Source organism: Macaca mulatta, chromosome 5 (assembly GCF_049350105.2).
Source record: "Macaca mulatta isolate MMU2019108-1 chromosome 5, T2T-MMU8v2.0, whole genome shotgun sequence".
Lineage (NCBI taxonomy): Eukaryota > Metazoa > Chordata > Mammalia > Primates > Cercopithecidae > Macaca > Macaca mulatta.
The window spans coordinates 166,566,605-166,577,551 of NC_133410.1; positions in this window are offsets into that span (position 1 = coordinate 166,566,605).

Here is a 10,947-nt window from a genome sequence, read left to right on the forward strand (position 1 = left end):
GTGTGTTATTATCAAACAACCTATCTCTAATGAAAGTGATGCTTATTGATAAAAACTAAATTAGTAAGCCAACATACTAGTTTGTGTTTCAAGCAAACTTTATAAAACTTTTATTTGGTCAAAGCTAGTATAAATGTTCTTATCTAAGTCAAAGAATGTTAGAATTACAAATAAAAATCCCTATCTTAAGTAAAAAATGTTTAACTGAATTAGTATTATTTAAATATTTATTGCTCGCAATTTTACAGGAATGATTCTCAAGCATCTACAATTGCATTACATCACTGTACCAAAGTTAGCTTTGTGTCATATTTTTAAAATTCTGCCTTTGAAAATACTTGAATTTCAAGAACATTCCTTGAAACTCCATGTCTTTATGGTAGGCTTTTCAAACAATAACATTAAAAAGTCTATATGTATGTATTGGTATGCTTCATTTAATCACACCTGACCAACTCCAGCACACAAATAAAAAACAAAACTGTTTTAAAGGTATATTAATTAATATTAGTTTCAGCTATGAATACTAGAAAACTTAGATACTATAGCTTTGATAAGTTAGAAGTTTAAACCCCATTAAAAAAGAAGGCAAAGGATATGAACAGACATTTTTCAAAAGAAGACATACATGCAGCCAACAAGCAAATAAAAACAAGCTCAATAGCACTGATCACTAGAGAAATGCAAATCAAAACCATAATGAGATACCATCTCACACCAATCAAAATGGCTATTATTAAAAAGTCAAAAAATAACACATGTTGGCAAGGTTGTGGAGAAAAAGGAACACTTATACACTGTTGGTGGGAGTGTAAATTAGTTCAACCAATGTGGAAAGCAGTATGGCAATTCCTCAAAGAACTAAAAGCAGAGCTACCATTCGACCCAGTAATCCCACTGCTGTATATATACCCAGAGTAACATAAATCATTGTACCAAAAAGACACATCATGCGAATGTTCATTGCAGCACTATTCACAATAGCAAAGACATGGAGTCAACCTAAATGCCCATCAATGACAGATTGGATAAAGAAAATGTGATATGTATACACCATGGATTATTATGCAGCTATAAGAAAGAACAAGATCATGTCTTTTGTGGGAAAATGGATGGAGCTGGGTGCCATTATCCTTAGCAAACTAACACAAGAACTGAAATCAAAATACTGCATGTTCTCACTTATGAGTGGGAGCTAAATGATCAAAACTCATTAATACAAAAAAACAGAACAGACAGTGGGGTCTACATGAGGATGAGGGGTAGGACGGGGATAACTCTTGGGTACCAGGCCTAATACCTGGGTGACGAAATAATCTGTACAACCAATGCCTGTGACACAAGTTCACTTATGTAACACAGCATCAGATGTACCCCCAAACCTAAAATAAAAGTTTAAAATTAATAAATAAAAAATAAAAATAAACAAGTTAGAAGTTTAGTTTCCCTCTGGAATTTCACAGTTTCAGGGCAAGCAGAACAGCCTGCAATGCCCTTTGTAGTCCTACAAAGCTGACAAAGGATCTCTGAAAAGTCTTCAGACACTGGGACTTGTTCCACTTTTCTCTTCTGTTATTTCTAGGATACAGCCCTCACAATCATACTCTAAGATGATAATCCAGCCATCACATCTATGTTCCAAACCGCGGGATGGAAAAGACGAAGACCAAAGGACAAAGGTGTGCACCAGCTGTTTCTGAGGGGATACTTCTAGAAACTGCACAAATCACTTCCATTTATACCCCATTGGCTAGAACCCAATCACCAGCCCTCACCTAGTGGTAAGGGAGAATGGAAAATACAGTTTTTGTTTTGAAGGCTTCATCCCTTGAAAAAATTTCTATTTCTATGGAAGAGGCAAGAGATACTGAAGAACACCTAGGTTAGAATGACTTTTCCCATATTTCCGAGTAAGGGTTTTGCCCTTTTGATAAGACCATGGTTTCCTCGCTCTAAAATGCAGTTTCATGCAGAAATAGGAGCATCAGATTGCTGAGTTGGATAAAGAAGTTGCACGAGAAGATAAAAAAAAAAAAAGATAAAATTAGCCTGACATCCTGTTTTAAACCAAAGCAGCTCAACTGGTATTTTTTGCTTGAGGGGAAGTTGGACTACAGTCAATACTGAATTACCTTTGATCCATGGAAAACTTGTCCTTCACTCAAGGCACATATTTGACAGCTTTTAACCTAAGTTTTGAAACCACACTCCACTATTCTATATGTAAGAGTCTTCCCCATTGGCAAATTCCTTCCTTCGAGAACAGCATTAAGGTGAGCATGAGAAGAGGATGTTCAGGTGTGGAGATTTGGAGGGCTAAAGCCTTGGATGTCATTCACTGATGCATTGTTAAGGTTAAGGCCTAATGAGAAGACAACTGTTGAGCAATTAAATCAGCTATTTTTAGATTGTGCTACATATATCAAAGGCTGAAGTCTATCTAACCTTTGGGATAATTATCAAAACTCATTCACCAGCTTCTCTTTCTTCCTGACAGCTACCAGGCCTTTATCACTGATTTACACTGTCATATGCAGGTTTAAAACACCAGGGAAAATTTCCTTCCTTTTATGCAGCATATGATTTCCAACTATTCAGCCCTAAGTCTGTATTCAGTTTACAGTGTTATTTCATTAAATCTCACCAGTGACTTCTATATGGTGTTCATATTCAGCAACAAGTAGCTTTAATATTTGATGACATCTAGGTAGAGAGGAGGAGAAACTGTATATTTATAGTACCTTTCCTCTCGCCTTCACTTTCCGCTATGGTAACAAAGGCCAGGGTGGCTATTTTTCTTATTATTTTCCCATTCTGACTGTGAGCAAAGTATCAGAATCTGCAACTTGAATTTAAAGACATTAAACTACTTCCTAAGGATACCCAAAGAATGTCTAAGAAAAACCAAAAGCTCCATGAATCTGGTAAGGGCTGTCTAACAACACACAATCTGATGAAACTCAAAAGGGCAAATATTCAGAAAACAGAATGGATTCTAAGTACAAACAAGCAAATGAAGTATTTTCTTGAAAGATTGAAAACCGTATCTATGACTTATCTCCAAGACTGGTTGGCAAAGTAAAACAGTTTTACCTACTCACAAGCAAAATATAAATTGAAAGGTTAAACAAAAATCCGTAAAATAAGAAAAATAACATAGACAGGGTACCCAACATGACTGAACTCAAGTATATAGTTTCATCTGCACTAACAATTCGCATCAAGAAGGGTGGGGTTGGTTAGAAACATGATAAAACTTCCTGCTTGTTGATATTTTACTTCGTCCCAGATGAAACATTTATTTTCCTTTAAAGTCATGTATCCTATCCATAATCTCAGGATGCTATTGAAGTATTTATTAAGAATTCAATACACTCCAGGATAAACCCTGATATACCGTACTCTTTCCTGTTTGTTTCCCTTCTTCCCACGGTCGTATCATGTATCTTTTTACAGTAATCCCAAATATATATCATTTCTCCCTTTACCTACAAGACTTAAAAGGTATATAATGGTGACTAAAATATTGCATTTCTTTTCATTGTTGCTTAACTAGATTTTACGTATGAAATTATGTGCTTTTTCTCATGAATCAATACTTTCCGTCTGTTTATAAAATCAATAGCAGTGTTTAATTATTAAATATATTAAGGCAATCTTGAAGTTGTATAATTTAACACTACTTCCATAAGAAACCAATATCGGCTACTGCATCATGCTTTTCAGGGACCTGAGTTTTATAGTAGTGACTGCCTGAAAACATTATGCCAGGTTAATAATGTTCGGGGCTTTTTCCTGAGGCAATTTAAAATGAGAACATTTATTTTTATTCTCCCCAGTGGAGCCAGAGTTACATTAGGCATACAGCTGTAACCTTTTATTCTCTCTTATCCTGACAGGCAGGGTGACAGTGGTTACTCTCCTCCCAAGTAAACTACATTTGATTATAAACTAATGAGATGATGAAGGCTTACTCCTCAACACCTTTCTGTCATGTAGCATCAACTTGGTATGTCCTGATGAGCCAAAAGTTAGCTGGGGAAGAAAAATACACCTTGGGGAACAACCAAACAAAAAATAATTTCCAACGTACACAACCTCCTTGAAATAACAAAAGTAGTCAAATTTTCTTTCCAAAACAAACAAAAAAAAAGGAAACAAAAAAAATATGTAACTTATCTAAGGAAGAAAGGCATTTCAAATACTTTATTTTTTACTTTCATTACTTATTTATTTCATTTTTAAATAGATAATGATAAAAACTTATGCCTACTTTGAAGGACTGCTGTGAGAATTAAGTAAGATCAAACATTGAAGTTCTTTATGAAGGTTAAAGTACTATGTAAACATTAAATTAATATTATTTCATTAAGAATATCATAGCAAGACCTGGCACAGTGGCTCATACCTGTAATCCCAGCACTTCGGGAAGCTGAGGCGGGCGGGTCACAACGTCAAGAGATCAAGATCATCCTGGACAACATGGTGAAACCCTGTCTCTACTAAAAATACAAAAATTTGCTGGGCATGTTGGTGTGTACCTGTAGTCCCAGCTACTCGGGAGGCTGAGACAGGAGAATCGCTTGAACCCAGGAGGTGGAGGTTGTGGTGAGCCGAGATCATGCCACTGCACTCCAGCCTGGTGACAAAGCAAGACTCCATCTCAAAAAAAAAAAGAATATGATAGCAGAAGCTTCTTCTTTTCGCCCATGCAATGAACACAGTAAGTAGTCAATGTATTTTTAAATAATTTGGCGGCAAAAGGGCCTAATTTCCATGCTTTGCTGAGTTTTCCTCTTGCTTCTGGATGACCAACAACGCCCTTTTAGTATTCCTCATGAATGGCTACAAATAATCCCACTTGTCTTTCCCATTACACATAGTTTTATGGTTTCTTTTGTTTGTATTTAGGTTCCCAGGCCATATAAAAGCTTCTCGAAATCAAGAAACGTTATATATCATTTGTATATACCAGTGTATATCATTTGACTGCACGGTATGTACAAAATCAATTCTCATTCTGTCAATAAAAGCTGCTACGCAACATATTTCTTTAACCATATATCTTTATTTCAGAATCCAAACAGTGTAGCAAAAATATAACTAAAGCTATAAAGGATCAGCCCCTTCTTCAGCCTTGATGTGCCATGTTCTTTCTACTTGTGTACTCTCGATTCGTAGCACAATAAAATACATGTTGTTTTTAGGGCAGTAATGTCCTTCCCCTTACAAAAAGCCAAACTCTTTTAGTATTACAAGTGGCTCTTAATATTGGAAGGATGATTTCAAAACCACCTGATATTACAGTGCCATTCATATAACTAAAGCTCTCACTCCAGTAATATCCCATAACTTTAGGTTGTAGAGAATCAGGCAGATGAATTCTGTTTCTTCCAAACTCTACTCTTACTTTCCATGTAACTTTAATGGCCCATTTATAATATGCATTTTGTCTAGACAACTTTTCAGAGAACTAATGAGACCCTGGTGATGTTTACTTTACTTAATTCTGATTATCACATTCAATAGCCTTATAAGTCATTTCACATTTATTAGTGACTAATATATACTATGCATAGATATTTAATGTAATATATCATAAATGTCTAACATATATTATCAGTAGCTGGATTCCCCAACTGAATTCTGTGTAATGAAGTAACAAGGTGTTCCGTGGCTTATTCGTAGTTCTTTACACATAAACTATACTCAGCAAAAGTGTGTTGGTAAAATCCATGATGCTGACAATATGTTTCTTTTTGTTTGGTTGGTTTCATAATGTATCAGTTATTTAATTATGTTCTTGATAAGAAATTTATAATACCAACTTGTAAGAATAAGTTTCATTTTTCAGGCCAAACAGGTTGCAGGTATCCCTGGAGCTGAGGAATAGCTTTGGTTTTGGTAAAATTTGTGGGTCCACAGCTGCCTGGTCAAACTTGCCCTGCTCTGTAATCTCATATTTTTTTTTTATTTTTTTTTTTTTGAGATGGCGTCTTGCTCTGTTGCCCGGGCTGGAGGGCAGTGGCACAATCTTGGCTCACCACAACCTCCGCCTCCTGGGTTCAAGCGATTCTCCTGGCTCAGCCTCCAGAGTAGCTGGGACTAGAGGCGCGTGCCACCATGCCTGACTAATTTTTGTATTTTTAGTAGAGACAGGTTTGACTATGTTGGCCAGGCTGGTCTCAAACTCCTGACCTCGTGATCTGCCCGCCTCAGCCTCCCAAAGTGCTGGGATTACAGTCATGAGCCACCAAGCCCGGTCTTCTCATATTTCTTTCTTTGTGCCAAAGATGTCACTGTCTGTTGTCTGGGCTTTCACAGCTGTTTCTTCCTGAAGTAAGCCTCAGTAAGATATTTTGAGATTTCCACATTGCTGATATCAATTTTTGGGTGGTGATGATGACAATTACTGCCGTGCTCTACACAGAGGAACTTGATTGAGGATCCAAGGTTCAGTCAATAGCAAGCAGCAAAACACGGCTCAGCGGCTTCAGGAAAACCACCTGTTTGCCTCGATGACACCCAGTGAAGATGAACAGAATGGTCCCGGGAGAGATGATGGCTCACAGTTTTCTCACATGCTGACTGGAGGGTTTTTTTTACCATGGCTCAACATCCCTAAAGGCACATCATCAGTAAGGTAATATCTAGGCATTTTGCAGAGTTTCACCACATGGGCACCACTATTCTGGTCACTACCAACTGGTTTTGTAACCATAGCAAGGACCTCCTTCACTTTCTTTTGAATCCTGGATTTATCGGCTGAGTACTGCCTCTTGCCCATGGCCTTTCTAGAATACAGAGCAGATCAGGAATACCTGCGAATTCCCCTGAAAAAGGCAAGATCTCGATTGCCATGGGACTTTGCCTTCTTGGGCATTTTAGCCTTGAGATCACTTTTTTCAACCTTCCCACTGCCATCAGCCTTCTTGGCTTCAGGCTTCTTTTCCTTAGTATCCAGCTTCTCAGTTGTTTCCACAACCATCTTGCAAGATGGGGAAGGGCCTGACAATATGTTTAAAAAACAAAAAGAAAGATACTGATATAACCAAAACAAACAACAAAAAAAAAAACAAATAAATGAAAAAATGCATCCAATCTAGTCCATTTATCTTCTATATAAACTTAAAATAAATGTAAAAATGGGATGTGCACAGTTCAGCCCCCTTGAAAATCTTTTCACTAATTTTCTTTCCCCTTAAGTGATTTTTCAAAGCCACTAAGTCACTAAGAATAAAGTCATTCTATTTTCAGTTCTTTCAGAAGACTACAGAATTTTGACCTGCTACCTTGAGTATGTGTTAACCAAAAGAACAGAAGATGAAAATATTTATTGATTACATTGACTTTATTTCACTTACGGAATATGCTTAAATATTACCTGCTATAATTCTTCTCCTATTCTCTTACTGTTACTATTTTTAGTGTCTAAGAAGCAAATTTTGCTTTATTTCTCTTTTTGCTCCCTCCATTGCCTCCATAACCACAAATATAACAGATTAGAAAGTAGTTGATTTAGTTAAATAATCCTCAAATAAAGGAATCCTTATGTGCAGAAAAGCCTTCAGGAAGAGATTTTATGGCCTGGAAGGCATCAGATTCCTCATTTACTTCCATATACAGCCATAAAATAACAGATCTCAGTCATGTGTTATCATACTTAAAGTTTCACTGTTGCAGGTTGATTTCTTTGGTGTATCCATTGCCTTTCCAGGCACTCCAATACAGAAAACAAACAAAGATATAATGTTATTCCTTCATACTTTGCTTAAAGAATGCCAAGGCTACTGCCTTCATGTGATCCCTAAAACAAGTGAATTCACTCTTAACTGTCACACTGGAGATCTGTATAACACACCCCGGCCAGAGGGTAAAATATCCAACTGTCCACTGCTGGAAGTGTTATGAAAAGCCAATTACGAAAAGTAATATGTATTGAGGTTTCTTAGAAGACTTAGAATCTATATAGACTCAATTATTTTCAGGGATCAAACTGAGCCATAAGAAAGTTGCTCAACTGGGCCCTATTATTTTGTCCTCTACAGAATTACTCCCCCTTAAGTTGTGTGTTAATATAGGTTTTGGATTTCATCAGGAAACAATACCAAGAATAGCCTATCAGAACCAATATATGTATTTGCTAAGAAATTTTAGGTCAGGAGTGGTGGCTCACACCCATAATCTCGGCTACTTGGGAGGCTGAGGTAGCAGCATCACTTGAGTCCAGGAGTTCAAAACCAGCCTGGGCAACATAGTGGGGCCCGGTCTCTAAGAAGCTTTAAAAAAAAAAAAATAGCCAGGCATGGAGGTGTGCACCTATAGTCTCAGCTGCAGTGAGCTATAAGCATGCCACTGTACTCCAGCCTGGGCCACAAGAGTAAGACCCTGTCTCTTAAGAAAAAAAAAAAAAATGTAGATGACTTTTCTATGTTTGCTTTATATAAAGTCCCATTAAAACAAAACAAAACAAAAACACATTATTTTAGAATAAGTACCAGAAAAAATTTTGCTTCCCTTAAGAAATGTTACACATTTTATTCAAAGACATGGAGAACTATATAAACAATCATTCTTTCTTATTGCTTTAAAACTTAGATAACCAAAGCCAAAATCTCAGGGCAGCAATAACACCTGCATGAAGTCTTATGTGCTGAATAATATATATTCCATTTGCCATGTTGACAATCTGTTCTACTTTCTATTTTCTATGGTTTTCTTCACTGCATGAATTTTCAATTTCCTGTCTCTGTAGAATGAAGCAAACTATATATTTTTTAACAGCAGACAAAATAGGATTATTTATTTCTTCATGGAAATTACATGGCCAGTTGTTTTGTGTTTTGTTCCTAATAAAGATTTTGCATGTGAACAAATTAAGGAACAGAAAAGTGGAGAGTGAAAAATGAACTTGAAGAATATAGCAGGCAGCTTCCAACATGACCCCCAAAACTTCACTTCCTAGTATTCATGCCCTTACAAAATCTCCTCCACCTGAGTCTGGGTGGGACCTGTGACTTCCTTCTTATCAGCATATGGCAAAGATAGTAAGATAGCATTTCTGTGATTAGGTTACATAAGATAGTAACTTCTGCCTTGCTAACAGGCTCTTTCTCTCTTACTAGTTTGATGAGGTAAGTTGCATGTTCCCTCATTGCAAGGAACAAAAGGTGGTCTCCAGCCAACAGCCATCAAGAACTCAGGCCCTCAGTCTCACAATTTTTGGGAAACTAAATCCTACCAACAACTATGATAGTAAGCTTGAAAATTAATTTGTCCCCAGTCAAGCCTTCAGATGAGACTCCAACACTGGCCAACACTTGATCACAGCTTTGTGAAAGACCCTGAATAGAGGATTTTGGTTAACCCATTCCCAGATTCCTAACCCTGAGAACCTATGAGAATGAATTTGTGTTGCTTTCAGCCAATGAGTGGTAATTTGTTGTGTGGCAATAAGAAACTAATTGGAAAAATGCCCATATATTTTACTTATTTCATAATTTTACTCATGACCAGTCTTGCTTTGTGGTTATATTAACACATTAGAAATGTGTTGGGGTGAATAAAAAGTGAATAATTTACCCCTCTCTTTTTTTTTATCAATCCACAAAGTATTATCAATTATTTCATCAATTTATTTATATATATCACAGCAATAACACTCCTTATTTTTTCTGTTTTTTCATTCCATTTGTAAAGCTATATCCTATAGAAGATTATAATTCTTAAAACCATGTTTATAAATAAGCTATTTTCCAGATGTTCCAATAAGACCCTTGAATGTCTGGGTAAAAAGGAGGTTAAAGGCTTGTAGTCAGAGAACAGAAGAGCAAAATATAAAGGAACATGAACTAAAATTAATGGCATGCTTCTTTTCCCACTGCTTTCACAGACTTTTATTGATGTAAATAAGAAAGTGTTTTTAGCTTCTTTTGAATAAAGATATTGGTCTATAAAAATAATTATATTTCTTTGGCAATTAATACAGTCTTTGAGTGCTAACATTATCACTGGAAACTCTTTTTTGCAATGCAGCATAATTGAAGCATGCATGTTGTTAAATCTGCAGGAGGTTAGTTATTTTATTACCCAATACTGTTCATTATATATACTACACTTCTGAAAAAATATTGATTATGTTATCTGCTTCTGTAATACTTTTTCCAAAAGTTAGCTTTTTGGTTTTCGTATTTTTTTTTTTGAGATGGAGTTTCACTCTTGTTGCCCAGGCTGGAGCGCAATGGCGTAATCTCGGCTCACCGCGACCTCCATCTCCCAGGTTTAAACTGTTCTCCTGCCTCAGCCTCCCGAGTAGCTGGGATTACAGGCATGTGCCACGATGCCCAGCTGATTTTCTATTTTTAGTAGAGACGGGGTTTCTCCATGTTGGTCAGGCTGGTCTCAAACTCCTGGCCTCAGGTGATCTGCCCACCTCAGCCTCCCAAAGTGCTAGGATTACAGGCACGAGTCACCGCGCCTGGCCAAGACTTCTTAAATTATATTCCTTGCAGTTGGCCTCCAGTGTGTCATTGGAATCCTACTTTCTATCCAGTTCATACTATTTTACTGCTTCTCTCTGACTTCTTTGGTCTTTTTATAACAGACCTCAGATTGCAATGCAGTTACAATTAATGACTTCACCAAACATGATAGGAGTTTGATTCTGTGTTCTTTGCTCTCCTTTTCAGCCTCTGTGGAAGACTTGATAACTTCTGTGCTCTAGAAACTTCTAATTGAGCATGAAGAAAGCTGGTAAATCACTGCACTGTAGCAACAACAATCCAGTGTTTTCTCTGCCTAATGATCCTAAAGCTCATTCAATATATGTTCGTCATCAGAAATCTTAACAATGTTCAAGGCATATTTATCAGAATTTGGAATAAGCTTGCACAAATTCACTCTTGCAACATTCTATAGCTTAACTCAATTCCTTTCTCTTTGTATAGA